Below are 26,730 nucleotides of genomic sequence, written 5' to 3'. Positions count from 1 at the left end.
ACATGGAAAACTTCTTTCAGTACCATAAGAGTAATATTATCTGATGATAGTACTAATAATAGTACTATTATCTGAGGTTTGTGTCTCCTCCAAATTTATATTTTAAAATGCTAACCCCAAGGTGGTAGTATTAAGAGTTGGGCCACTGGAAGGTGATTGCATTTATAAAAGGTTCAGGAGCTTGCCTCCTCCTTTTCCTATGTAAAGACAAAGCAAAAAGGAGCCATTTATTAACTAAGAAGTGAGCTTTCACTACACTATGAATATGCCAGAGCCTTGATCTCGAACTTCCCAGCCTTCAGAACTGTGAGAAATAAATTTCTGTTGTTTGTAATCCACTCAGTTTATGATATTTTGTTATAGCAGCCTGAATGGACTAAAACAAATATATTGCCTTAAAAACTGTGAATGAGAACATTTTTCGCATCTGAGACTCACAAATATCCTATAATTAGGAAAGGAATGAGTCTTAGCATGAAGCCAATGCTGTGGGTGGCAGAATGAAATGATCGCAAGAACTGGAATCCCTAACCATGTTGCTTAGCTGTAACATTGACCAGCTGTAGAGCCAGTCATCACTCCATATTTTCTCTTTGGTGAGACAAAATAAACTCAATTATTAAGATAATTTTTGTTATTTTCCTTTTTCATTTAGTTAAAATAATCCGACTGATTCAGAAGTTAACAACTTCAGAACAGATATAGCAGGAAACAACTTGAGAACACATGCTAGTACATAAAAGTGTGACAGATTGAAAATATCAAATTTTCAAATTCATAGTATTGATATTTGTGAAATGCTATCTATGGGATATAAAAAGTAGAGGATACAGATGCCCAAGGAGAACTGTGAAAAGCTAAAGAAGATAAATTGAGGTGAAAAGCAGAAAAAAAGTCAGGATTAGATGAGAACTAAAGAACTGCTAGGAGTTGAGGATTGGTTGAGAATATGCTGAATATAGAAAACAGTAGATTAAAATATAAAGATGGAAAAATCATCATAAGAAATTGATCCTAGCACTATGAATGGCTACCGATGGCATGAACAGTTTAGAATGGATTTTATATTTTCCCCAAATTAAGTTTTACAGAAATAATGTGGACATAACCCAAATATTACAATTAGATTTTGATTTTAATTCATCTTTTATATGTAATGTAAGAATTACCCTCAATCCTGATACAGAGATATAGAAGTTATTTATTCATCATATGCTTTCTAATTTGAACACATAAAAGATTTTGGAGTCAAAATTCAATTACTTTTGATGAAAGGGAGATCCATGTACTTTCTTATATCCAAATGTATAGCTCAGGACATAAAAATATCTAAAGGATATAAATTAAGAATCACCAGAAATAATTCTAAGATAAAGACTTTTTAAAAAGAATTGCAAGGGGATCCCTGGGTGGCGCAGCGGTTTGGCGCCTGCCTTTGGCCCAGGGCGCGATCCTGGAGACCCGGGATCGAATCCCACGTCGGGCTCCTGGTGCATGGAGCCTGCTTCTCCCTCTGCCTGTGTCTCTGCCTCTCTCTCTGTGAGACTATCATAATAAAAAAATAAATAAATAAATAAAAAATAAAAAAATAAAAAGAATTGCAAGTTTTTGTAAGAAATGTTGATAAAATGTTTCTTTTCGTGGTATATCTAATCTTGCTCTTCAATCATTTAATATTATACTTTAGTCGGAATTATCTTCAAAAATTTAAATTAAAAAATAGGTGGAGTTATATCAAGGATCTCAAAAATCCTACAGTAAAAAAAGGAAAACATTTTTTTTCTTAAATAAATGGAAAAGAAGACAGAATCACACATATGGTTAACACATACCAATGAGCTTTTACTTTATTTGTGTCATTGTCCAGAGTTATGGCTCAGTTATGGCTCCTCAGATATGTAATTGCAGTAATTTTCAGGCAAAATCCTGACTGAGAAAGTTATCTTTATGCATAGCTCTAGTGAGTGAGCATATTGTGTTAGAATTAAAGCAGACAATGACCTTTATATCTCAGTTCTCACTTCTCTAATAATTACCATTCTGAGTTTTCACTTCAAGTAACAGATAAACAACGTTAATTTAGGAAGGCATAAAGAATCATTATGAAGTCTTTTTTCCCCCTAAAAGAAGTAATATTGCTATCCATACAACTTTGGTTTACTGCCATCCCTGTTATTTCTCCTCATTAGCAATGGTCCACTTTTGATTTTCTCTAGTGATAGTTTCTTTTCTTACAAATGTAATCCTAGTTTGTGTCTCTGTGTCTTTCTCATGCTGCCCTCTGCTTGTACTGACCTTCCAGTAATTCAAGATTCACCTTTCAAGTAAAGTATTAAGCAGCATTGCTCCAAACACCAGGTTATGTCAAATGCTAATCTGTGCTCCCATAGAATCGTGTACATACATCTATCTACATTGCTCACTGTATTATATTGGAAATAAATATTTTGATGTATCTTATTTCCCCCTACTGCATTTGAATTTTCTTAATGACTATAGGCCCTATATTATTCAATTTTATATCCTTCAAATTTTGGCCTTAAGGTTCTGGGGACAAACTTGGAAGCAATTTGTTGGGGGGCCCTGAAGATGATAAGCCCACAGAGATGGATTAGAAAACAAAACTGAGACTTCATGTTCCAAATTATTGAATTCCATAGATGTTAAGTAAATATCTTTCATTAAAAAAAAAGATTTTATTTATTTATTCATGAGAAACTCAGAGAGATAGAGAGAGGCAGAGACACAGGCAGAGGGAGAAGCAGGCTCTCTGCAGGGAGTCCGATGTGGGACTCTGTCCTGGGACTCTCGGATCACTCCCTGAGCCAAAGGCAGATGCTCAACCGCTGAGCCACCCAGGCATCCCAGTAAGTATCTTTCTTATACTAGTCTCTTTATTTTAATCATCTAATATTTTGGCAAAGAGTGTGAAACTAAAGTAGCATTTATGAAAATTTTGTTTAATGTTGGACAGATCCAAGCTTAAGTGAAAGTCGGATATTATAAACATCTTATATCTTTCCAGAAGCAATTTAAATGATATAATTTGACCTCTTATTTATTTTTATTTTGATGATATAGTTACTTTAATGAAATATGTCTAGCTAAAACATTTTATAGGAATATATTAGAAAGTGATGAAGACTGGAAAATATAATCACACACACACACACACACACACACACACACACAATCCACAGAGGTATTAAATAATTTATTGGTATTTCTTTCAAATGGTAAGGAATTTTAGTATGTTAGTAGCTTGTATAAAATTTTCCATGAAAATGTTGGGGCATTTAGCTCAAGGAGCTATCCCTCCACAAATATGGTAAAAAAAAATGAGCAAAAATGATTAAAATTAAACTTTGGAATTCTGTAAATAAAGCCAGAGGTTTATAGTGACCAACTAAACAATTAATAAAGAAGTCATCTTAAAAACAGTTGGAGAGCCCTCAGTTGCCTTTGTTTTACCCTGCTCCTAGATCAACAGTGATCTTGAAGATGGCAACCCATGTTCCTGGCACCCTGATACAGAGGGAGCAAAAGATATTGTGTTCACAAAGAATTGCTCATATATCTTAATTTGTCTAGTGGCCGCCTGAAGGACTGACAAAAGTACTTGCTTTGGTTTCATCTGATTCAGAAATCTCTCAGGGCAGAAAAGTGACTACAGAGAGGCCATTTCTTGAAAATTCTGAAAGGCAACTGAATAACCTACTCCAGCATGGAGCAAATGATTGAAATTTGAGAAACAATAATAGACATGCCAAAAGCCTGGGAAGAAAATCTGTGAAGAGTCTTTGAAAAGTCATAGCACTAAAAATCTCACATATATATTGGGGAATATAGAAAGTTATGTGCATGCCCAGAGTAGAATGTGCATTCAGAAAAGACCTGATAAGATCTTAAGCTTTCAACCTCAGACTGATCTTTAGGCTCCATACAAGCAGGAAATAAAGATTAAGGCAGAGTTGTAAACAGGCTATGTAAGCGTTAAAGGAATGTTATAGCATATATCCAATGTGCAAAGACTAAAAGAGCTTTTGTTCTTGGCTTTAAGAATTCAAATAAATCTGTCAACATTAGCTAACAAAAAGATAAAGGAACAGAGATTTCAGAGACTACAAACAACAAATAATACAGTCCTTCCAAATATAGCTTATAAAAGTTCTTAAGCAAACAACTGATTAGAAGGCAAAGAAAGCGACAGCAACCACAAATCCTGAGATGGAAGAAGAATCTGACTTCTAAAATTAATATAACATTCAAGATGTTCAAGTTTCAACGAAAAATTATAAAGCATGCAAAGAAATGTATTCCCCACTCATAGGAAAATTAAACCAAAACCGAAATAGTTTGAAAGTGAAAGGATGAAAGAGGATGATATTCCATGCAAATAGGAACTGGGAAAGAACTGGACTTGCTATAGTAATATCATAAGAAACAGACTTTAGGTCAAAAAACTATTACAAGAGACAAAGAAGGACATTATATATTGATAAAAGTCTCAATTCATCCGTGAAGGAGATATAACAGTTATAGACACATATGCACCTAATAGCAAATAGATACCTAAGAATAGTAACTTTTGATTTTTGAAATTCTTTTTCAGTTGACACTTCTTTATAATGTACCTCTGTTTAATTTACCTTCCTTTATAATTTAACCAACAATCTTAAAATACTTTATTTTTTTTTGCTTAGTGATAAACCTTAACATTTTTTCCCTGTTACCTTTTTAAAAAAATTTTAATGGAGTTCAATTTGCCAACATTTAGCTTAACACCAAGTGCTCATCCCGCCAAGTGCCTCCCTCAGTGCCCATTACCCAGTCACCCCCAACCCCCCACCCACCTCCCTTTCCACTACCCCTAGTTCGTTTCCCAGAGTTAGGAGTCTCTCATGTTTTGCCACCCTCACTGAGATTTTCACTCATGTTCTCTCCTTTCCCTTTATTCCCTCTCACTAATTTTTATATTGCCCAAATGAATGAGACCATATAATGTTTGTCCTTTTCCGATTGACTTACTTCACTCAGCACAATACCCTACAGGTCCCTCCACATCGAAGCAAATGGTGGATATTTGTCCTTTCTGATGGCTGAGGAATATTCCAGTGTATACATAGACCACAGCTTCTTTATCCATTCATCTTTCGATGGACACCGAGGCTCCTCCCACAGATTGGCTATTGTGGACATTGCTGCTATAAACACTGGGGTGCAGGTGTCCCGGCGTTTCACTGCATCTGTATCTTTGGGGTAAATCCCCAGCAGTGCAATTGCTGGGTCGTAGGGCAGGTCTATTTTTAACTCTTTGAGGAACCTCCACACAGTTTTCCAGAGTGGCTGCACCAGTTCACATTCCCACCAACAGTGCAGGAGGGTTCCCCCTTCTCCGCATCCTCTCCAACATTTGTGGTTTCCTGCCTTGTTAATTTTCCCCATTCTCACTGGTGTGAGGTGGGATCTCATTGGGGTTTTGATTTGTATTTCCCTGATGGCAAGTGATGCGGAGCATTTTCTCATGTGCTTGTTGGCCGTGTCTATGTCTTCCTCTGTGAGATTTCTGTTCATGTCTTTTGCCCATTTCATGATTGGATTCTTTGTTTCTTTGCTGTTGAGTTTAGTAAGTTCTTTATAGATTTTGGATACTAGCCCTTTATCTGATATGTCATTCCAAATATCTTGTCCCATTCTGTAGGTTGACTTTTAGTTTTGTTGACTGTTTCTTTTGCTGTGCAGTAGCTTTTTATCTTGATGAAGTCTCAATAACTCATTTTTGCTTTTGTTTCTCTTGCCTTCATGGATGTATCTTGCAAGTAGTTGCTGTGGCCAGGTCAAAAGGGTGTTGCTTGTGTTCTCTTCCAGGATTTTGATGGAATCTTGTCTCACATTTAGATCTCTCATACATTTTGAGTTTATCTTTGTGTCTGGTGTAAGACAATGGTCTAGTTTCATTCTTCTTCATGTGGATGTCCAATTTTCCCTGCACCATTTATTGAAGAGATTTTTTTCCAGTGGATAGTCTTTCCTGCCTGGTTGAATATTAGTTGACCCTATAGTTGAGAGTCCACTTCTGGATTCTCTATTCTGTTCCATTGATCTATGTGTCTGTTTTTGTGCCAGTACCACACTGTCTTGATGACCACAGCTTTGTAGTACAACCTGAAATCTGGCATTGTGATGCCCCCAGATATGGTTTTCTTTTTTAATATTCCCCTGGCTATTAAGGGTCTTTTTTGATTCCACACAAATCTTAAGATGATTTGTTCCCATTCTCTAAAGAAAGTCCATGGTATTTTCATAGGGATTGCATTGAATGTGTAAATTTCCCTGGGTAGCATAGACATTTCCACAATATTAATTCTTCCAATCCATGAGCATGGAATACTTTTCCATCTCTTTGTGTCTTCCTCAATTTCTTTCAGAAGTGTTTTTTCAGAAATGTAGTTTTTAGGGTACAGATCCTTTAACTCTTTGGTTAGGTTTATTCCTAGGTATCTTATGCTTTTGGGTGCAATTGTAAATGCACCCAGATTAATGACCCTTAATTTCTCCTTCTTCAGTCTCATTGTTATAGAAATACCACTGATTTCTGGGCATTGATTCTATATCCTGCCACATTGCCGAATTGCTGTAGGAGTTCTAGCAATCTTGGGGTGCAGTCTTTTGGGTTTTCTATGTAGAGTATCACGTCATCTGTGAAGAGGGAGAGTTTGACTTCTTCTCTGCCAAATTGAATGCCTCTTATTTCTTTTTGGTGACTGACTGCTGAGGCTAGGACTTCTAGTACTATGTTGAATAGCAGTGGTGAGAGTGGACATCCCTGTCATGTTCCTGATCTTAGGGGAAAGGCTCCCAGTGTTTCCCCATTGAGAATGATATTTGCTGTGGGCTTTTCATAGATGGCTTTTAAGATGTTGAGGAATGTTCCCTCTATCCCTACACTCTGAAGGGTTTTGATCAGGAATGGATGCTGTATTTTGTCAAATGCTTTCTCTGCATCCAATGAGAGGATCATATGGTTCTTGTTTTTTCTCTTGTTGATATGATCTATCATGTTGATTGTTTTATGAGTGTTGAACCAGCCTTGTGTCCAGGGGATAAATCCCACTTGGTCATGGTGAATAATCTTCTTAATGTACTGTTGGATCCTATTGGCTAGTACCTTGTTGAGAATTTTTGCATCCATGTTCATCAGGAATATTAGTCTAATATTCTCCTTTTTGGTGAGGTCTCTGTCTGTTTTTGGAATTAAGGTGATGCTGGCCTCACAGAACGAGTTTGGAAGTACTCCGTCTCTTTCTATCTTTCCGAACAGCTTTAGTAGAATAGGTATGGTTTCTTCTTTAAATGTTTGATAGAATTCCCCTGGGAAGCCATCTGGCCCTGGACTTTTGTGTCTTGGGAGGTTTTTTGATGACTGCTTCAATTTCCTCCCTGGTTATTGGCCTGTTCAGGTTTTCTATTTCTTCCTGTTCCAGTTTTGGTAGTTTGTGGTTTTCCAGAAATGCATCCATTTCTTCTAGATTGCCTAATTTATTGGAGTATAGTTGCTCATAATAAGTTTTTTAAATAGTTTGTATTTCCTTGGTATTGGTCGTGATCTTTCCTTTCTTATTCATGATTTTATTAATTTGAGTCTTTTCTCTCTTCTCTTTAATAAGGCTGGCTAATGGTTTATCTATCTTATTAATTCTGTTGAGGACCAACTCCTGGTTTTGTTGATCTGTTCCACAGTTCTTCTGGTCTCTATTTCATTGGTTCTGCTCGAATCTCTATTAACTGTCTTCTTCTCTGGGTGAAGGTTTCATTTGTTCTTCCTTCTCCACCTCCTTTAGGTGCAAGGTTAGCTTTTGTATTTGAGTTCTTTCCAGGTTTGGGATGGATGCTTGCACTGCAATGTATTTTCCCCTCAGGACTGCTTTTGCTGTATCCCAAAGATTTTGAACGGTTGTATCTTCATTCTCATTAGTTTCCATGAATCTTTTTAATTCTTCTCTAATTTCCTGGTTGACCCTTTCATCTTTAGCAGGATGGTCCTTAACCTCCACATGTTTGAAATCCTTCCAAATTTCTTTCCTGTGGTTTAGTCCTAGTTTCAAAGCATTATGGTCTGAAAATATGCAGAGGACGATCCCAATCTTTTGGTATTGGTTTAGACCTCATTAGAGTGCCAGTATGTGGTCTATTCTGGAGAAAGTTCCATGTGCATTTGAGAAGAATGTGTATTCAGTTGAGTTTGGATGTAAATTTCTGTAAATATCTGTGAAATCCATCTAGTCCAGTGTATCATTTAATGTTCTTGTTTCTTTGGAGATGTTGTGTTTAGAATATCTATCAATTGTAGAAAGTGCCGTATTCAAGTCTCCAGGTATAAGGGTATTATTATCTAAGTATGTCTTAACTTTAGTTATTAATCGATTGATATCCTTGGCAGCTCCCACATTTGGGGCATTAAATATTCATGATTGTTAAGTCCTCTTTTGGATAGACCCTTTAAGTATGATAGAGTGTCCCTATTCATCTCTTACTACAGTCTTTGGGATAAACTTTAATTTATCTGATATGAGGATGGCTGCCCTTGCTTTCTTTTCAGGACCACTTGAATGGTAAATGGTTCTCCAACCTTTTATTTTCAGGCTGTAGGTGTCCTTACATCTAAAATGTGTCTTTTAGCAAATAGATTGGTTGCTTTTTTATCCAGTCTGAAACCCTCTGCCTTTTGATGGGATCATTAAGCCCATTCACGTTCAGAGTTACTATTGAAAGATATGAATTTAGTGGCATCATGATACCTATTCAGTCCCTGTTTTTGTGGATTATTTCCTTGGACTTCCTCTTTCTTTTATGGAGTCCCCCTTAATATTTCTTGCAGAGCTGGTTTGGTGGTCACATGTTCTTTCAGTTTCTGCGTATCTTGGAAGCTCTTTATTTTTCCTTTTATTCTGAATGAGAGCCTTGGTGGATAAAGTATCCTTGCCTGCATGTTCTTCTCAGTTAGGACTCTGAATATATACTGCCAGCCCTTTCTGGCCTGCCAGGTCTCTGTGGAGAGGTCTGCTGTAAACCTAATACTTCTCCTCATAAAGGTTAGAGATCTCTTGTGTCTTGCTGCTTTAAGGATCTTCTCTTTATCTTTGGAATTTGCAAGTTTCACTATTAAATATCGAGGTGTTGGATGGTTTTTATCGATTTTAGGCGGGGGGGGGGATCTCTCTATCTCCTGGATCTGAATGCCTGTTTCCCTTCCCAAGTTAGGGAAGTTCTCAGCTATGATTTATTCAAATACACTTTCTGGTCCTCTGTCCCTTTCGGCGACCTCTGGAACCCCAATTAAACGTAGATTTTTCCTTCTGAGGTTGTCATTTATTTCCCTTAACCTATCCTCATGATCATTTAATTGTTTTTTCTCTTTTTTCCTTAGTTTCCTTCCTTGCCATCAACTTGTCTTCTACGTCACTCACTTGTGCTTCTACCCTGTTAATCCTCGTCATTAGGACCTCCAGCTTGGATTGCATCTCATTTAATTGATTTTTAATTTGGTCTGATTAGATCTAAATTCTGCAGTCATGAAGTCTCTTGAATCATTTATGCTTTTTTCTAGAGCCACAGTAGCTTTATAATTGTGCTTCTGAATTGGCTTTCTGACATCGAATTTGTAATCCAAATTTTGTAACTTGGTGAGAGAGAGGACTGTTTCTGATTCTTTTGTGGTGAGTTTTTTCTTCTAGTCATTTTGCTCAGTGCAGAGTGGCTAAAAACAAGTACTGGAAAAAGGAGAAAAAGAGAGAAAAAAGGGGGGGGCAAACAGAAAACAAAAAACCAGGAGTGGTATCTTCTGATTCTATATACTGTAAGTCCCTAGACTTCCCCTGGAACTTCCCAGGGCTGCTTGGTCAAGAACTTGTTTTTCCCTGTCCTTCCAGCTGGTCTTCTGGAGGAGCGCCTGTTGTGCTGATTCTCAGGTGTGTGTACCTGGGGGAGCTGCCCAGCCCCCTGCCCGGTGTACGGCTCAGTGTGAGTGTTTATTCTGTGAGGCCCCTGCTCCCTGGTGGCCCTGCTCAGTCTCAGGTACAAGGTGACACCAGGAGGAGCAACAACAGTTCTGGAGTCAGCTCCCGCAGTAACTACCACAGCTCCCAGTCTGCAGGGGCTTGGATACTCTGGGGGCGGGGGGCACCAATCTGCATAGCTTAGGGCCACCTGGCAGCAGGAACCTCCTTGCCGCCCTGTGTCCTCCTGGCCTCTGCCTGTCCCTGAGGGAGCGTGGGATCTTGGGCTCTGTCCCCTGGAGCCCTGGGCTCTGGGGCCACACAGCCCCCTCTGCAAGGAGCCACCACCTGAGCCGCCGCCTGAGCTGCTCCCGGGCCCGTCAGGCAAGCGCCCCAGCCTTTTAAGGAGCTTGGCCTGCAGTGTGTGGCAGGCTCTCCCCTGGGGCGCAGTTACCCTGTTAGTGCCCCTGGGAGCCTGGGGGCATCCCCGCCCTCCTGGGATCCTGCCCGAGTTCCCTGTGAGCACCTTTCCATCTGGGAAGATTGGTGCAGCTCCTGCTTCTCCAGGACGGGGCTCTCCTGTCCTGGGGACACTCGCCCCGGCCTTAGCCCGGCTCCTCGCGGGGCCCCTCCCCCTTGGATGCTTTTTTATTTCTTTATTTTTTTTCCGTCTTCCTGCCTTGATAGAAGCCTGAACTCTTTTCACTGTAGTGTTCCAGCTGTTCTCTCTTTAAATCTCAGGCTGAATTCGTAGGTTCTCAGGATGATTTGAAAGTTATCTAGGTAAGTTGGTGGGGACAGGTAACTTGGGGACCCCACTCTTCCGCCATCATGCCCCACCTCCACAATCCTTTTTCATTTCTTTTATTCATCTTTATCAACTTAGCAAAATTTGAACAATAGGAAAACCATATAAGATCAAGATGAAGCAATGTCATGTGGACTTAAATTAACAATTTCGATAACATAAAATAATGCTCTAATAATAATAGTGCTGTAATAAAAATAATGGAAAACCCTATTTATCTCAAAATAATAAATTTGCAGTGAATCTCTTTTAATTACAGTACTAATACAAGGAATATATTATTCTCAACCAATTTAATCATAATGGTTATGGAAAAAAGCTAATAATTCGAATACTCAACTTAGATTATACAAATATGGGTCAGAAATGAGTCTCAAATGTGATGAGAATTCATTAAAGCAAAATGTATAACAATAAAATAAAACTGGGAAGTTACTATATTTAGCACTGAAACTGTGTGTGTGGGTATGTGTGTGTGTGTGTGGTGGGATAGTTCTGGGTGAGGAGAAGGGGGAGAAAGAGATTATACATATATAGTCTTTCCTTAACACATCTTTTCAGGCTTTTTTTTTTTTTACTAGTAATAAGAAGTTTTACAAAAGATATTTCCCAAACTCATCCTAGACAATATTAAAAAAAAATTAAAAAACCGTTAAATTGGGCAGCCCAGGTAGCTCAGCAGTTTAGCGCCGCCTTCAGCCCAGGGCCTGATCCTGGAGACTCGGGATCGAGTACCACCTCTGGCTCCCTGCCTGGAGTCTGCTTCTCCTTCTGCCTGTGTCTCTGCCCCCCTCTCTCTCTCTCCCTGTGTCTCTCATGGATAATAAATAAAATCTTTTAAAAAATTAAATTTATTTTATCAGCCTATTTCAATCCTATGAACTGACTGGGAATTTAGTCATTTTCAAGGCTATATATCTTATTAATATTTTTGGCTTTATAAACAAAAACTAATAATTTCTAGGACAAAAATAAAATAATTACATTAAAATATTCTTCCAGAATACTGGCCATGGTATAATGTCCATACAGTTGCAATGTACACACATACACATACAACAAATAAAAGCTGCCAAGACTCTGAAAGTCATTTTCCTACAAATATTAATTTAACACCTTTATGTGTCAATTTTTGGAAGGTGTTTTAAATTCTTGGTATTTTTATCATAATGAAGTAAAACATTTGTTTAATATTTATGTATAAATAGAAGTATGAATAAATACTGAAACAATTCAATTAAAGATGTACATTTAAATTTTATAGGGCAAAAGTACAAAAGTATCAAAAAATAATAAAATTGCCAAATAATCAACTTATGAATTTAGTCTCAAGGTATATTGGAAATTACTAAATCTTTCATTAGTTAGTCTGAAAAAAAGAATATATAAAGAACAATAAAGAAAGACACTAGCCCAGTAGAACTCTAAAACTAACATAGTAGACATTTTCTGCTGCTGAACACCAGCAAATTGTGCCTGAAAATTTAGATTTTGTATATAAAAATACTAACTGAAATGCTATTTCCCAGTAGGTAATTTATACATTAACTACAAATCTCCAACCTATTTTTCAAAAATATAACTAAAATAGCAAAACACACACACATATGCATACACAACAAAAAATTTACTTAGATTTTTTTTATGTGAAATGCTTAAACCATAGTTCTCTGATCACCACAGTATCAACATGCTGTTAAATAATTGCTGTCTCTTTATAATAACATTTCTTTTTCCCTTTGCTCTCTCTCTACACAAGTTTATTCAGCATATTTTTGAATCTTTAGACAGTCACTGTACACATTAACAAAAATGTGGATTAAATATGCAAGGCAGTTCTGAACAAGTACAAGGTTGCAGAACATCATCACACTGAATACAGCATGAGTCTCTTAAATCCAACAATATCCAGGACAGACAAATCTTTCTAAATTATAGTGAATTCCTCAAATAGCTACATACAATTACAGTTAATTGAATTTGGAATACAATTATAGATTTTTCCTATGTAGTTTAATGTTTTATTTATCTTTGAAAATAAAAGTGTTTCCATGCAAATATTAGCCAATAACACTGAACTGAGAGACATAGAGAGTCTATGACGTATAGTTATAAATTCAAGCGATGGTCTACTAGATTGATATTGACACAGAAGAGAAAAAGTTCTATTCTTATTTTTGCTCAAGGATATAGAACTGAAATTATGAACAATCAACATATTAAAGGAAATAGAAACAGAAAGTTAAATCCTTACCTGAGGACAAAAAAAAAAACTGGACATATTTTAAGAAATCCGTGGACATCAACAAAGATATATTTAATTTTACACACGATGATATCAGTACCAATAACCACCTGCCTCCGTTCAAGTTGCACATCCTCTGAAGCAATATTTAAAGCTACTTATATTGAAAAATAATTATTAGGAACACTTCTAATAAAGATGTTTATTTATTATAAATCACTCTTCTACAAGTCAGACCATCTGGGTTGACATCCTATTTCACATAGCACTTTATAAACTGTGAATTTACCATGTCTTTATTTTAGAAGCCTATAATTCAAATAGCAACATTTAGCTATTAAGCTGATTTTAGTTTTAAATTATCTAATGCGTAAAGATGGCCTGATTTATAATCCAGCAGGGTAATACATCCCAAGAAATATCATCCACAACCTCACTTCTCCTCTTCCATTTTGCCTATGTTTGGCTTGAAAGTTCACAAACAAAATTCACAATTTGTGCTACTGAAAGTAAATTTTCATTCATGATTATTCTTGCAAACTTATTTGGAGCATTACATCTATGTTAATGCAAATACATATGTCGAGTTTCCCATTTAGGGAATGAAGACTGTTTTTTTCTGAGGTACTTTTCTATAATAAATTAAGCAACATGCATTTTCCCAAAGCCTATTTGAATTATAGGACTAATGGAATAATATTTTTAGATTGTTGTATAGAATTTTTCTCTTTAAAGAACAACGAATGGACTTCTCATTTCTACTTTTGCACATAAGAAGTTTGGAGATGGCCACTCCATCCCAACAAGTAAAAAAAAAAAAAAAAAAAAAAACCCAACCGACTGAAAAATGAACTCTTCTATCCTTGGAAGAAGGTGGGATGCAGGAAAAACTGCTGCCATCAAATGGAAGAAACAGGCAAATACAGGCAGACTCTGTTTACTGGAGCAGATACTTGGAAGCAGAACCACTGCAGAAGGCTGTCTGGGTGGCTCAGTGATTGAAAGTCTGCCTTTGGCTCAGGTTGTGATCCCAGGGTCCTGGGATAGAATTTAGCACTGGGCTCCCTGCAGTGAGCCTGCTTCTCCCTCTGCCTATGACTCTGCCTCTCTCTCTGTGTCTCTCATGAATAAATAAATACAATCTTGAAAAAAAAAAAAAAAAAAAAAAGAACCATTGCAGGATCCAGTGCCAGAGTAGGAAATCTATGCTGTAATTGATGAATTGCTGGAGGCTCAGTGAGGACAACTCTGAGAGTTGAAAATCCCAGGGGAACGCATCCAAGGGGCCTTCCATGATATTATGAAATTTAACTCCAGGAGCCCAACCAGGTTCCCACCATAAATGTCAGATAAAATCCCCTCAGGCTTCTGATAGAACCTTAGCAAAGGGAACCATTTTAAATAATACCAGAGCATTGCATTCTTAGGATGATCTGCCCTCAGAGGAAACTAGTTAAATAGAGCCTAACCTGCTGGGAATATTGGAAGTATTGTCAGAGCCTAATTGATCTGGGAAAGGGAAACAACCAACTCCAGCTGGCTGTAGCTTTCCACAGGGGGAAGAGAAATATCCAACTTTAGCCCACTCTATCGATCCTGACCTACCTAAAAATGGAAGAAAACAAACAAACAAACAAACAAACCCTGAGAAACACTTGTGAAGTTCATAGTCCATAGACATAGGCTTATAAAAACAAAGCAAAACAAACCCCGAGATATAATTATTGGATCATAGAATGATTTTTCTCCTCTCACACCTTATTGTCATATTACTAAATGTCTATTTATAGCAATTCCTTTTAGTCTTTACATCATGTCCAGTTAATCAAGAAAAAATTACAAGGCATACCAAAAGGTAAAAACCACAATTTGAAGAAAAAGAGCATGCATCAGAACCAGACATGGCAGGATGTTGGCATCATCATCAGATTGGGAAATTAAAACAACTATGATTGATATGCTAAGGGATCTAATGAATAAAATGGGCAGCATCCAAGAACAGATGGACAAAGTAAGCAGAGAGATGGAAATACTAAGAAATAATCAAAAAGAAATTCTAGAGATTAAAAACCACACAAAAATAAAGAATGCCTCCAGTAGGCTTTCTAATAGACTGGACACAGGTAAAGAAAGACTCTGAGCTAGAGGATAGAATCCTCAATAGAATGAGCAAAAATTGAAAAGTAAAGAGAACAATGACTGAAAAAAAAAAAAAAAACCTGGAAAGTCCAAAACCTGTACTGCAACATGGTATTTGTGTATAGCATACACAAAAATACCAAAAGAAAAAAAAAAGAGTAAAAGGAACAGAAAAAAAATATTTGAAACAATAATGATTGGAAATGCAAAATGGTGCAGCTACTTTGGAAGATATCTGATGCAGCAATTGTTCACTGGTATTTATCCAAAGCAATTGAAAACTTACATCACACAAAAACCTGCACATAGATGTTTACAGTGGCTTTATTTATACTTGCCCAAATTTGAAGCCCATGAAACCCTTCATTAGGTGAATGGATGAATAAACTGTGGTCCATCCAAACAAAGCCATCTTAATCAGAGCTAAAAAGAAATAACCTGTCAAGTCATGAAAAGACATAGGTGAACCTTAAATGCATCTTACTCGGTGAAAGAAGTCCATCGCAGATGGCTATCTACCCCACGATTTTAATTATAGGACATTCTGGAAAAGGCAAAATTAGGGAGACAATAAAAGATCAGTGGTTGCTTAGGGTAGCAGCAAAAGGGAGATAGAGATGAATAGGTGGAGCACAGAGGATTTTTAGGGCAGTGAAAATACTCTGTATGATATTATAATGATGGATATATGTCATCATACATTTATCCCAAGCCATGGAATGTACAAAACTAAGAGTCATTCAAAGGTAATTATGGCCTTTGGGTAATGATGATGTGTCAATATACGTTTGTGTTTGGTAAAAAATGTACCATTCTGGTGAGTGTTGTTGGTAATAGGAGAGGCTTTCCATGTGTGTGGCTTGAGGTAATATGGAAAAAATCTCCATAACTTCCTCTCAATTTTAAATCTAAAACTTCTCTAAAAATAAAGTCATAAAGGGCACTTGTGTAGCTCAGTGGGTTAAGCATCTGACTCTTGATTTTGGTTCAGGTCATGATCTCAGGGTCAGGAGATTGACCCTGTGTCAGGCCCCACACTCAGCATGGAATCTGCTTGAGATTCTATCTCTCCTCTCCCCTGGTCCATTCCCCATTTGGGCATTCTTCCTCACTATAAACAAACAAATAAAATCCTTTAAAAATTAAAAAAATAATTTCTTAAAACTCAACAAATTACATCTGATTTTCCAGTATAAAGTAAAATAAACCACATATTTGACTTTTATATGTTATTTTGGCATTAATTAAATTTAGTTATTTTATCTCAGTGATTATAATAAAGGGTACTATTGCTTATGTTGGGTTCATAATATACACTTTATTAGAGTAAACAATGCTGGGGATTAACTGAAAATACAATTAAATTTGTAATGTAATTCATGCATGTAATAATTTTTGGTATATCTGAGTACCAGTTTAAAAAATATTTTATAAAATAATACTTGGTGGTGGCATTTTAATAGTAATTTTAAACATTTTTTTAAAATGCAGAATTTCACATGTAATAACTAAATGAAATTACAACAAATGGAAGTAAGTTATGGTACCCTTTAATAATTTAAAGATTTTCCTCATTTAAATTTTTGGCATGTTGACAGATGCAGTTCAATTCTTTTAATATAAAACTAATTTTGTTCAATATAAAACTGAATTTTTATGTTGAATGATAACCTCATCTCAGAAGGTACAGAAGAAAGGAAACACTAATTTGCAAACTACTAACACATTGACAAAACAATACAGGGTAATGTGAGCTACAAAATGTTGAGACTTTAAATCAATCAAAAATATAACACATTACTTAAAACCAAAACTTTCCAAGAATAATACCTAATACTCTAACTTCATGGAATGCATAAAATAAGTTGTCAATCATAGAAACTTTATGTTTTTTGTACTTAAGAGAAGTTAGGCATACCAGCAATATTTCAGATTTATGTAGGGCATATATGAAATGTGAGCAATTTAGGGCAAAAATTGAACTTCCTAAGTTTTATTTTCATGTAATATCCATGATTATCTAGAGATTTGCATCAAAAGATCAAAATGATGAGGTGATTATGCACAGATTCAAAATTTCAATCATACCATCTGTAGGTGGTCTCAATAATGAGATCCTCATTGCCTAAAGGAAAAGAAAAAGATCGGCAAGCTGGTTTCCTGCAAAATTAGAGGAAATACTACATCTAGGATAGTTTCACCAATCATGAAATTAACTTTTTTGTTATCATTTCTCTCAAATAATTAGTTCCTTTTAGACATAAAAATAAATACTTTGAAGATAAAACTGAGGTTATTTGCAATGTCACTTACATGTTACATGATTAAATGCATAATTATGTATCTATAATTTTACAAATTATATACAGTTCTCATCTCTCAAATTCAATCTTGATTTATAAAAGCTGAACTAGTCGACATATTTTAAAATAGGTATAGAGGAAATGGCAGTCAGAGTATGCACTCTCCATTTTCCCCTATGGTGCTCAGCCAGCAAAATGACCATGATTGACTGATTATTGGGATCTACAGGGGAAATAGATAATCCTCAGGCCAAAAGTCCTTAGGAAGATGCTTTATTATGAATTATAATTTGTTATGCTACAGTGAAGACTAAGAACTCAGCATATTGTTAATAAATTGCCATGCGTGGGTCTCTTATGGCAATGATCATCAATCAATTCCTTAATGGTTAAAGTGAATGTATTTCCTGGAGAAATGATGGGAGAGACTGCCAATATAAACTACTCAAATGGTTCAGAGTTTGGGATAAAGAAAAATCATTAAAAATCATGGTATTGATCATAAGTCAATAACACTCCAAAGTACCTATCAAAATAAAATTCAAAAGCATTTTGAAGGACCATTTCCAAAACTTAGGTAACACAATTATCCTCTTGAATATAATTATGTATTCAGCTGAATACATTATTTGTTCAAATCATAAATACCAAATAGCACATGAAAAGTGGAATAAATGACAACAAATGACACAAAGGATAGGAGGAGGAATTGGAAACATTTATCATAACATATTTATATATTATTCACTGTATTAATGTATATAGATGCATACTAATAACATGTAGATATAAAGTATACAATAATATACATACAATTAATAATATATACATTATTAGTATACATCTAATTCATATACTCATGAAATAATATACTATTTGAAGGAGGTCTTAAATTAGTAAAAACTGAACATTATAAATGTTAAAAGAACTGTTATAATGAAAAGGGAATAAAATGGGATCATATAAAATGTTCCGTTAAAACCAGATAAGACAGTAAAAGCAGCATCTGTCTATAAATAGAAAATAATTCTGAATATGGTTTGTATTAATCCAAGTATACCAATAATTATTTTATTTATTTATTTATTTATTTATTTATTTATTTATTTATTTCAGGAGAGACAGAGAGAGAGAGAGAGGCAGAGACATAGGCAGACGGAGAAGCAGACTCCTTGCAGGAGCCTGATGAGGGACTCGATCCAGACCCCAGGATCAAGACCTGAGCCAAAGGCAGCAACCCAACTGCTGAGTCAACCGGGGTCCCAATAATTCCTTTAAATATGAATGATCTATAGACTGCAATTAAAAGAGATATTATGAGAGTGGATTAAAAAAAGCCAACAACACAAAACCTGAAAATCAAGACCCAACTCTATGAGTTCTATAAAAAACCCACTTTAAATATAAAGACTCGGGGTGACTGAGTGGCTCAGTGGGTTAAGTGTGTGACTCTTGATTTCTGCTCAGGTCATGATCTCAGGGTCCTGAGACCCAGCCCTGTGTAGGGTCTTGTGCTGGACATGGAGTCTGCTTGGCATTCTCTCTCTTGCTCTCCCTCAGCCCCTCCCCCAACTGCTCACCTCCCCCCTTCTCTCAAAATAAATAAATAATAAAAACTTAGATTAAAAGTAAAGGGATATACTTTGTTTCCGGGAAGATGAAGTGTCATACCTTTCCTTATTCCTCATCCTAAGTCTAGTGAAAAATCCTGGACATTACATATAAAACAAACATAAGTAGTCTATGAAAGGTGCAAGGACCTCAAAGCCTAAAGAATGACATGGTGATGAATTCTTTGGCTTTTCTTTTTACTTCATATATCATAAAATATTCTTCATATATTTTGGAATTTGGGGACTCCAAAGGGCACTGGCCAAAAAACTCCAACAAAAGCCTGTCTTTCTAGCTAAAGGAATAGGAAGGGAGCAGTCCAAGAAGACAAAAATATTAGACAGTAACTGTTCTACTTCAGTAAAATAACATAGAAAATACTATAACCCTCACTTTCACCCATGCCAGCAGATGGTGAATGGGGAGCCTGAACTTCCACCTTTATGAAGCTATAATGAGCTTCCTCAACACTGTTACCAGAAAACACTGCTGTGTTGTCAGAAAACTCCCAGTACAGAGACTGGACTTTCATAGCCAATTGCCAGTAACAAAGTTTTTCTTCCATAGTAATGTCAATGGAAACCATGTATAGACCTATGACTTCTAGGCCCACTTGGATATAATGTGCTTCCTTTTACCTTCATCACTGAGGTGGTATCAGAGGAGTCCAAAAAAAATCAAGACTTTCAACATTACTCAGTGGAAACCAGTGCTGTTTGTGAAGACTACATTAGGACCCCAAATTCCCATGCATGGTCAACCGTAACGAGGAGCTCAATACATATTGGGGTATCAATTGAAATCCAGTAATGAATATGAGATTCTACCACATGCAGAGGAGTCCTTCCCTTCACTTGCCAAAATGCTGTCAAAAAGTCACTTTAAGCAGAAAATTCATGTAAGATCCAGAGTCTCACAACATAATAAAAATGCCCATGTTTCAATCTTTTCATGTAAAGAACCAGGAAGATCTCAAACTATATGGAAGGAATCAATCATAGATACCAATACTAAAAAGTCAAAGATACTGAATTATTTCATTAAGATTTTAAAGCAGTTATCACTGGGATGCCTGAGTGGCTCAGTGGTTGAGCACCTGCCTTCACCTTAGGGCATGATCCCAGAGTTCCAGGATCAAGTCCCATGTCAGGCTTCCGATGAGAAGCCTGCTTCTCCCTCTGCCTATGTCTTTGGCTTTATCTACATGTCTCTCATAAATAAATAAATAAATAAATAAATAAATAAATAAATAAATAAATAAAATCTTTAAAAAAACACAGCAGGTTATTATTAAAATAGTTCAAGGAACAATTAGATGCATGCTTAAAACAAAGTTAAAAAGCTCTCAAAAAAAATGGAGGGGTACCTGGGTGGCTCAGTGGTTGAGCATCTGCCTTTGGCTCAGGTTGTGATCCTGGGATCCTAGGATCAAGTCCTGTATCAGGCTCACCATAGGGGGTCTGCTTCTCCTTCTGCCTGTGTCTCTGCCTCTCTCTTTCTGTGTCTCATTAGTAAATAAATAAAATATATTTTTTTTAAATAGAAAGCTTCAGGAAGAAAAAAATATAAAAGAACAAAATACAAGTTTTGGAACTGAAAAATATGTCTGAAGTAAAAATCTTAGTAAATAGGCTCAAGAGCAGAATGAGGGACAGAAGGAAGAGTCAGTGACATTGAAGGTAGAAAGTGGCAAATACTCAATTTAAACAGAGAATGACAAAGAACAATGGCGTAAAAAGAATGGAACAGAACATCAGTGACCAGTGGGACTATTAATTAATTAATTAATTCATTCATTCATTCATTCATGATAGACATAGAGAGAGAGGCAGAGACACAGGCAGAGGGAGAAGCAGGCTCCATGCTGGGATCCCAATGCGGGACTCCATCCGGGACTCCAGGATCGAGCCCTGGGCCAAAGGCAGGCGCTAAAATGCTGAGCCACCCAGGGATCCTCCAGATTTTCCAAAAAAGAAAATCTGGGCAGCCAAGGTCGCTCAGCGGTTTAGTGCCGCCTTCAGCCCAGGGTGTGATCCTGGAGACCCGGGATCGAGTCCCACGTCAGGCTCCCCGCATGGAGCCTGCTTCTCCCTCTGCCTGTGTCTCTGCCTCTCTCTCTCTCTCTCAGTCTCTCATGAATAAATAAACAAAATCTTAAAAAAATAAAAAAGAAAAAAAGAAAATCTAATATTCATCATGGAGTCTTATAAGAAAAGGAGAAAACGGGAGACTGAGAAAATATTCCAAGAAATAGTGACAGAAATCCTCCCAATTTGAAAAAAAATATTCCATAAGCCTGTAAGTTTAAGAGGGTAAATGAGTCCCAAATAGAATAAACCCACAGAAATACTTAATAAGACACTTCATATTTAAGCTTTTGAAAACTGAAGACAAGTTTTGAAAGCAAAGAAAAATGACACTCCACATACATGAACAGAAATTTATATGAAAGACAATAAAAATATACAAAAGTTGGAGACAAGGATACAGAGTGTTGAGAGGGATATTATACTACTAAATACATGCATTAAAAAGAATAGTCGGGATCCCTGGGTGGCGCAGCAGTTTGGCTCCTGCCTTTGGCCCAGGGCATGATCCTGGAGACCCAGGATCGAATCCCATATCGGGCTCCCGGTGCATGGAGCCTGCTTCTGCCTCTGCCTGTGTCTCTGCCTCTCTCTCTCTCTCTCTCTCTCTCTGTGACTATCATAAATAAAAAAAGAGAAAAGAATAGTCCAACCATGTGTACACAAACTTTTTAATATTGAAGATTCAAAAGCTTCTAAGCCCCTGTCTCCAGCTCCTTGCACTAAACATGTATCTTATGTCCTCTATCAGCAGGGAGATGATTCCTGCCAGCAAATACAGAAATACATGTGCATTGGACTTCTTGACCTTGCTGAGTGAAGCAGCAAGATTGCTCTATGGGCAAGAAACAAAAAAATGAGGTGTATGCACCAGATCTGGCTACTGAGAGCAGCTTAAACAACTGGCCCAGTGGTGTACTGACCTCTTTTGTGTAGAGAAAAATGGCTATTAGTAAGAAAATCAGTGAGGAGGAAATCCAAAAGCTAGAGGAAAAGTGACCCTACACAACCACTTGAATAGCATGGATAGCAGACCCAGTGAGCTGCCCAGGCCATTATCACCCTTCAGGAACAGATTGAGGTCACCTAGAGGCCAAAATGCTAAAAGATATAAAAAATAATTGGCCCCCAAAAGTTCAATGAATTCCTCCACCTCTGGTTTAAGCCACAATATACCCAGTTCATCTCAAGCCATCACCTTGGCGGCTCCCAACCACCAGCAATGCTGCACCATGTCTACACCAGAGTTGAGTATGCAGTATGGTCATGTGGTATCCATGGTCCAACTGCCCCTGGGCTCAGTGACCACCCTCACACTGCCCATCATCCATATATTCAGGATCAATGTGTCCATGCATCCCTTGGCTCCTCCTATCATGGCACCCCACCCAGCCCCCATGACTGTGCCAACAGCCTTTGTATCTGCTCCACCTGTGGCACTTGTCCCAGCTCCAGGCTCATTGACTGCTGTCTACATTCTACTCCATTGAAGATGAGCCTAACCTTTCTCTGAGAAACTGAAGACAGAGGACATCCTCGTTCTAGAGGAGTTCTTATGCAGAAACAAGAGTCCTCTGTCCATCAAATTCCAAGTGCCCAACAGATAAGACAGAATTGAAACTAAAGGAGCAGTTACTGCTCTTCATCATCCTACTCAAAGACCAGGTCTCTGCCATCCAGATGAAAATCCACAAAGCCACAGGCATGCGGCAGGGAAACAAACTACAGCATGAGGTCATCTTCATTGAGGATTCCAAATTGCTGGTTTGCTATGACATGATCCTCAAGAAGAGAAGGAGAAAGAAGTGGAAAGGAGAAGCTTGCTCCCAGCCACTGCCATTTTGCCTCTCTTTTTCCCAAACCCATGCCTCAGACCTAAAGACCTATGTGGGGCCTTGCCTCCACATTTGCTTTTCTCTTACTAAATTTGAAATTCAAATTGTCCTACAGAGTTTCATTCCCTGTATACACTCCCCACATTGCAAAGAGTGGCAGGCTTTTGAAGCCTTTCTCCTTCACGGTGGTTTCTGGGATCCCTTTGTGTCAGGATCTTGAGTTGAGAGGATTCATCTTGGGGAGAGCCCACTAGAAATTGTGAGCCCAGGGACACCCTGCAGGATCATGTCATAGTGCCAAATGGCACTTGGCTGATAGTATACGATCATTATAATTATTAACCATTTTGTACATTGCCATGGGCTGTCAAAAAACCTTGGATGCTTAAGTCCTTCAAATCAATCCTCTAGATTCCACTTCAAGAACCTAGAAATAGAAGAGAAAAACAAATCCAAAACTAGCAAATGGAAGGGAATAATAAGTATAGAGCAGAAATCAATGAAGTTGAAAACAAAATAATGTAAGTCAGTGAAACAGAGGGCTGAAAAGATCATTGAAATTGGCAAACCTCTAATAGTACTGACAAATGAAAAAAGAGAAGATACAAGTAAGCAGAAATGGAACAAGAGATATCTCTATGAACCTGGCAGATGTTGGAAGGATAACAAAGGAATACTACTAACAACTTTATATGCACACACATTTAACAATGTTTTGGACCAAATCTTCCTAAAACACAAGCTATCATAACTAATCCAATAAGAGATCATTTGAATGGTTCTGTAACTATTAAGGAAATTGAATTTGCAATTTTTAAACTTGCCAAAAGTAGTTTCGGATTCTCTTATTGGAAAATTACATCAAATGTTTAAATATGAATTAACATTATTTATAAACAATATTTTCCAAAAGAAAAAGGGGGAGGTTGGGATCCCTGGATGGCGCAGCAGTTTAGCGCCTGCCTTTGGCCCAGGGCGTGATCCTGGAGACCCAGGATCGAATCCCATGTCGGGCTCCCAGTGCATGGAGCCTGCTTCTCCCTCTGCCTATGTCTCTGCCTCTCTCTCTCTCTCTCTCTGTGACTATCATAAATATAAAATTAAATAAAATAAAATAAAATAAAATAAAATAGTAAAATAAAATAAAATAAATTAGAAAAAGGGGGAGGGAATCATTCTCCAATTCATTTTAGAGAGTTAATATTACCTTCATACCAAAACCAGACAAAACAGTGCATTAGGAGAAAAGTAAAGCCACATTATTTCATGCATTATTCATAAATCTTCCTAACAAAATACTATCAAATAGAAATAAAAATATATATACAATGATTCCTCAAGACCAGTCGAGGTTTATTCCAGAGTACAAGACTTGGTCAGCATTTGAAAATCAATCAAGTCTACGGCCATACCACCCTGAACACACCCGATCTTGTCTGAAAATCAATCAAAATAAATCACTGTATTATCAGGATTAAAAAAAAACAGTGAAGAGGGGGACAATGCAGTCATAGACAATACATTTCAAAAAGGTTCTTTGAAAGGGATTCTTTAACATATATTTGAAAGGAATAACATTGTTTGCCCAGTTAAAAAAAAAAAATCCCCTCATTCATTCTGAAACTCACTAGTTTCATTCTTGTTGAAATTTATCAAATAGGTATTCTGCAAATATTTTTGCCAGGTCTGTCTTTTCTTTCTCTTATCAGTCTTTCAAAAACCCAACTTGTCAATTTTTTCTCTCATGAACTATATCATACTTTTGAATTTGTATCTAAAATCTCATTACCAAGCCCCAAATCAATTATTCTGTTGAAGCTTTAACTACTTTTTCCCAACTACAGATATTTAGTGCTTTCTTATTTTGAGAAGCCTGACTTTTTTCATCAAAGCAAATGAAGAAAACAGGCAGATTCATTACTGAGTGAGAAACTAAGAAACCAAGAAAATGGATTTTGTTAAAGTAACATCCCATTCCTGCAGGTGTAAAAGATTATACAGGCTTACAGGTCTGGTTATGCTCAACCTGAAATGAATCCAAACTGTCCTGATGAGAAGGTGATAGGAACATGAAGTTAACTGCTGCAAAGACTCAGAGGAAGTTTGTCCAGTTTATAATGGCTAAAGGGCCCCGCGAGTGTACCTTCACTCCAAGATTACTGTTTCTAGGTCAATTGGTGGCCATATATGTTCTTGGTTGTATTTTCAGTTAAAGATAAAAGATAATATTGTTTCTGTGAGCTTTGCCTGCAGAACAGTGGACCCCATAGAGAACTAAATCCCAGAGTCAGGACTTATTGGCATCAACTGGAAAATTAAGAAAAGGAGCTGAAAGGCCGGCAGAGGGGTAGGGTCCCCCCCAACTTATTTAGATTACTGTCAAACCATCCTGAAAACCTACGAATTCGACCTGAGATTTAAAGAGAGAACGGCCAGAACATTACAGAGAGAAGGGTTTTCGCTTCTAAACAAGGTAGGAGGGTGAAGAAAAATTAAAAAGCATCCAGTGGGGGAGGGGCCATGAGGGACACAGCCCAGGATCCTGCGCTCCCCCCAGGAGGGAGGTGTGGAGGGCCCAGGACAGTGGGGACGCTCCTGCCCCTGTCGCCCCAAGCTGTGCAGGTCAGCGCCCCTGCCCCGGAGCATCCAGGCCCCTGCGGACTGGGAGCTGTGGGAGGTACTGTAGGAGCTGACTCCAGGGCTGGGGAGCTGGCGCCGCCAGTGGGGCTCTTCCCCCTGGTGTCACCCTGTGCCTGGGAGGGGCAGGGCCGCCAGGGAACAGGGGCCTAGGGGTCAACAGCTCCCACTGAGCCCATACCCAGCAGAGGGGGGCATCTCCCCAGGTGCACGCACCTGAGAGTCAGCACAGCAGCCCCTCCCCCAGAAGACCAGCTGGAAGGATGGGGAGAGAGCAAGTACTTGACGGAGCAGCGCTGGAAAGCTCCAGGGGAAGTCGAGGGACTTACAGTATATAGAACCAGAGTGGGCCCCTCCTATTCTTTTTTTCTTCCTTTTTCCACTCCAACTAGTTTTTATAACAGACTATGAATTTCCTGATTTCTTTTTCTCTTTTCCCACCTTAACTACAATATTTTACCACCTCTTCATTTTTAAGTTTCTAACTTTTTGTATTTCATATTGCTACAATTAAGGTGCTAGATATATTTTCCACTTCTAGATTCCCTTCAACATACTCAGTTTGGGGAGATATACAAGATATGTTTTTTTGTTTTGTGTTTTTTGTTTTCTCCGCCTCAGCCATTCTACAATGGTGGAAGTTAATACCTTCTAAAACATGACCAGCATGCACTCAGAACCAAGTGGTATACTGTGCTGGTTCATTCTGTGAGATTCCTCATTCTCAATCTGCCCACCTCTTATATCTCATTTATGTATTGGTGGTCAATATTGGGGCCTTCTACAAGTATTTCTGGTTTATATAAATTTGGGAACGAGCATCTTCTAACATATATAACTTAATATACTCAGAAACAAGAGGCTCAAACTCTAGAACCCCTCAGGTAGACTAATTCTCCCTCTACTACACTTTTGTCACCACCATGATTTCCTAGTCCCACCCTTTTCTTTCTTCTCCTTTTTTTTTGTCTTTCTCTTCTTCCTTGGGATTCTTGGCCTTTTATTTTTTACTACTTTTTAAAAAAAAATTTTCACTTAAGTGGTCCTTTTTCTTTTTATTTTGTTCTGTT

The 26,730-nt window shown here is 37.5% G+C and overlaps 1 long non-coding RNA gene across 2 annotated transcripts in view; it reads left to right on the top strand.

The window, feature by feature from the left end:
* The window catches only part of LOC111094563, a 79,426-nt gene that overhangs the window by 15,077 nt on the left and 37,619 nt on the right, over positions 1-26,730 (top strand). The window contains exon 4 of one of the 2 annotated variants that reach the window (XR_005385503.1): positions 456-606. The exons of the other annotated variant lie outside the window; for it this stretch is intronic. This is a non-coding gene — a long non-coding RNA (uncharacterized LOC111094563). Of the gene's footprint in view, positions 1-455; positions 607-26,730 lie in introns of those variants that run through there. 2 annotated transcript variants of the gene reach the window in all.

Source organism: Canis lupus, chromosome 38 (genome assembly GCF_011100685.1).
Source record: "Canis lupus familiaris isolate Mischka breed German Shepherd chromosome 38, alternate assembly UU_Cfam_GSD_1.0, whole genome shotgun sequence".
In the NCBI taxonomy this organism is placed as follows: Eukaryota; Metazoa; Chordata; class Mammalia; order Carnivora; family Canidae; genus Canis; species Canis lupus.
The sequence above is the reverse complement of the archived record's forward strand: the minus strand, read 5'-3'. Positions and strand labels throughout refer to the sequence as shown.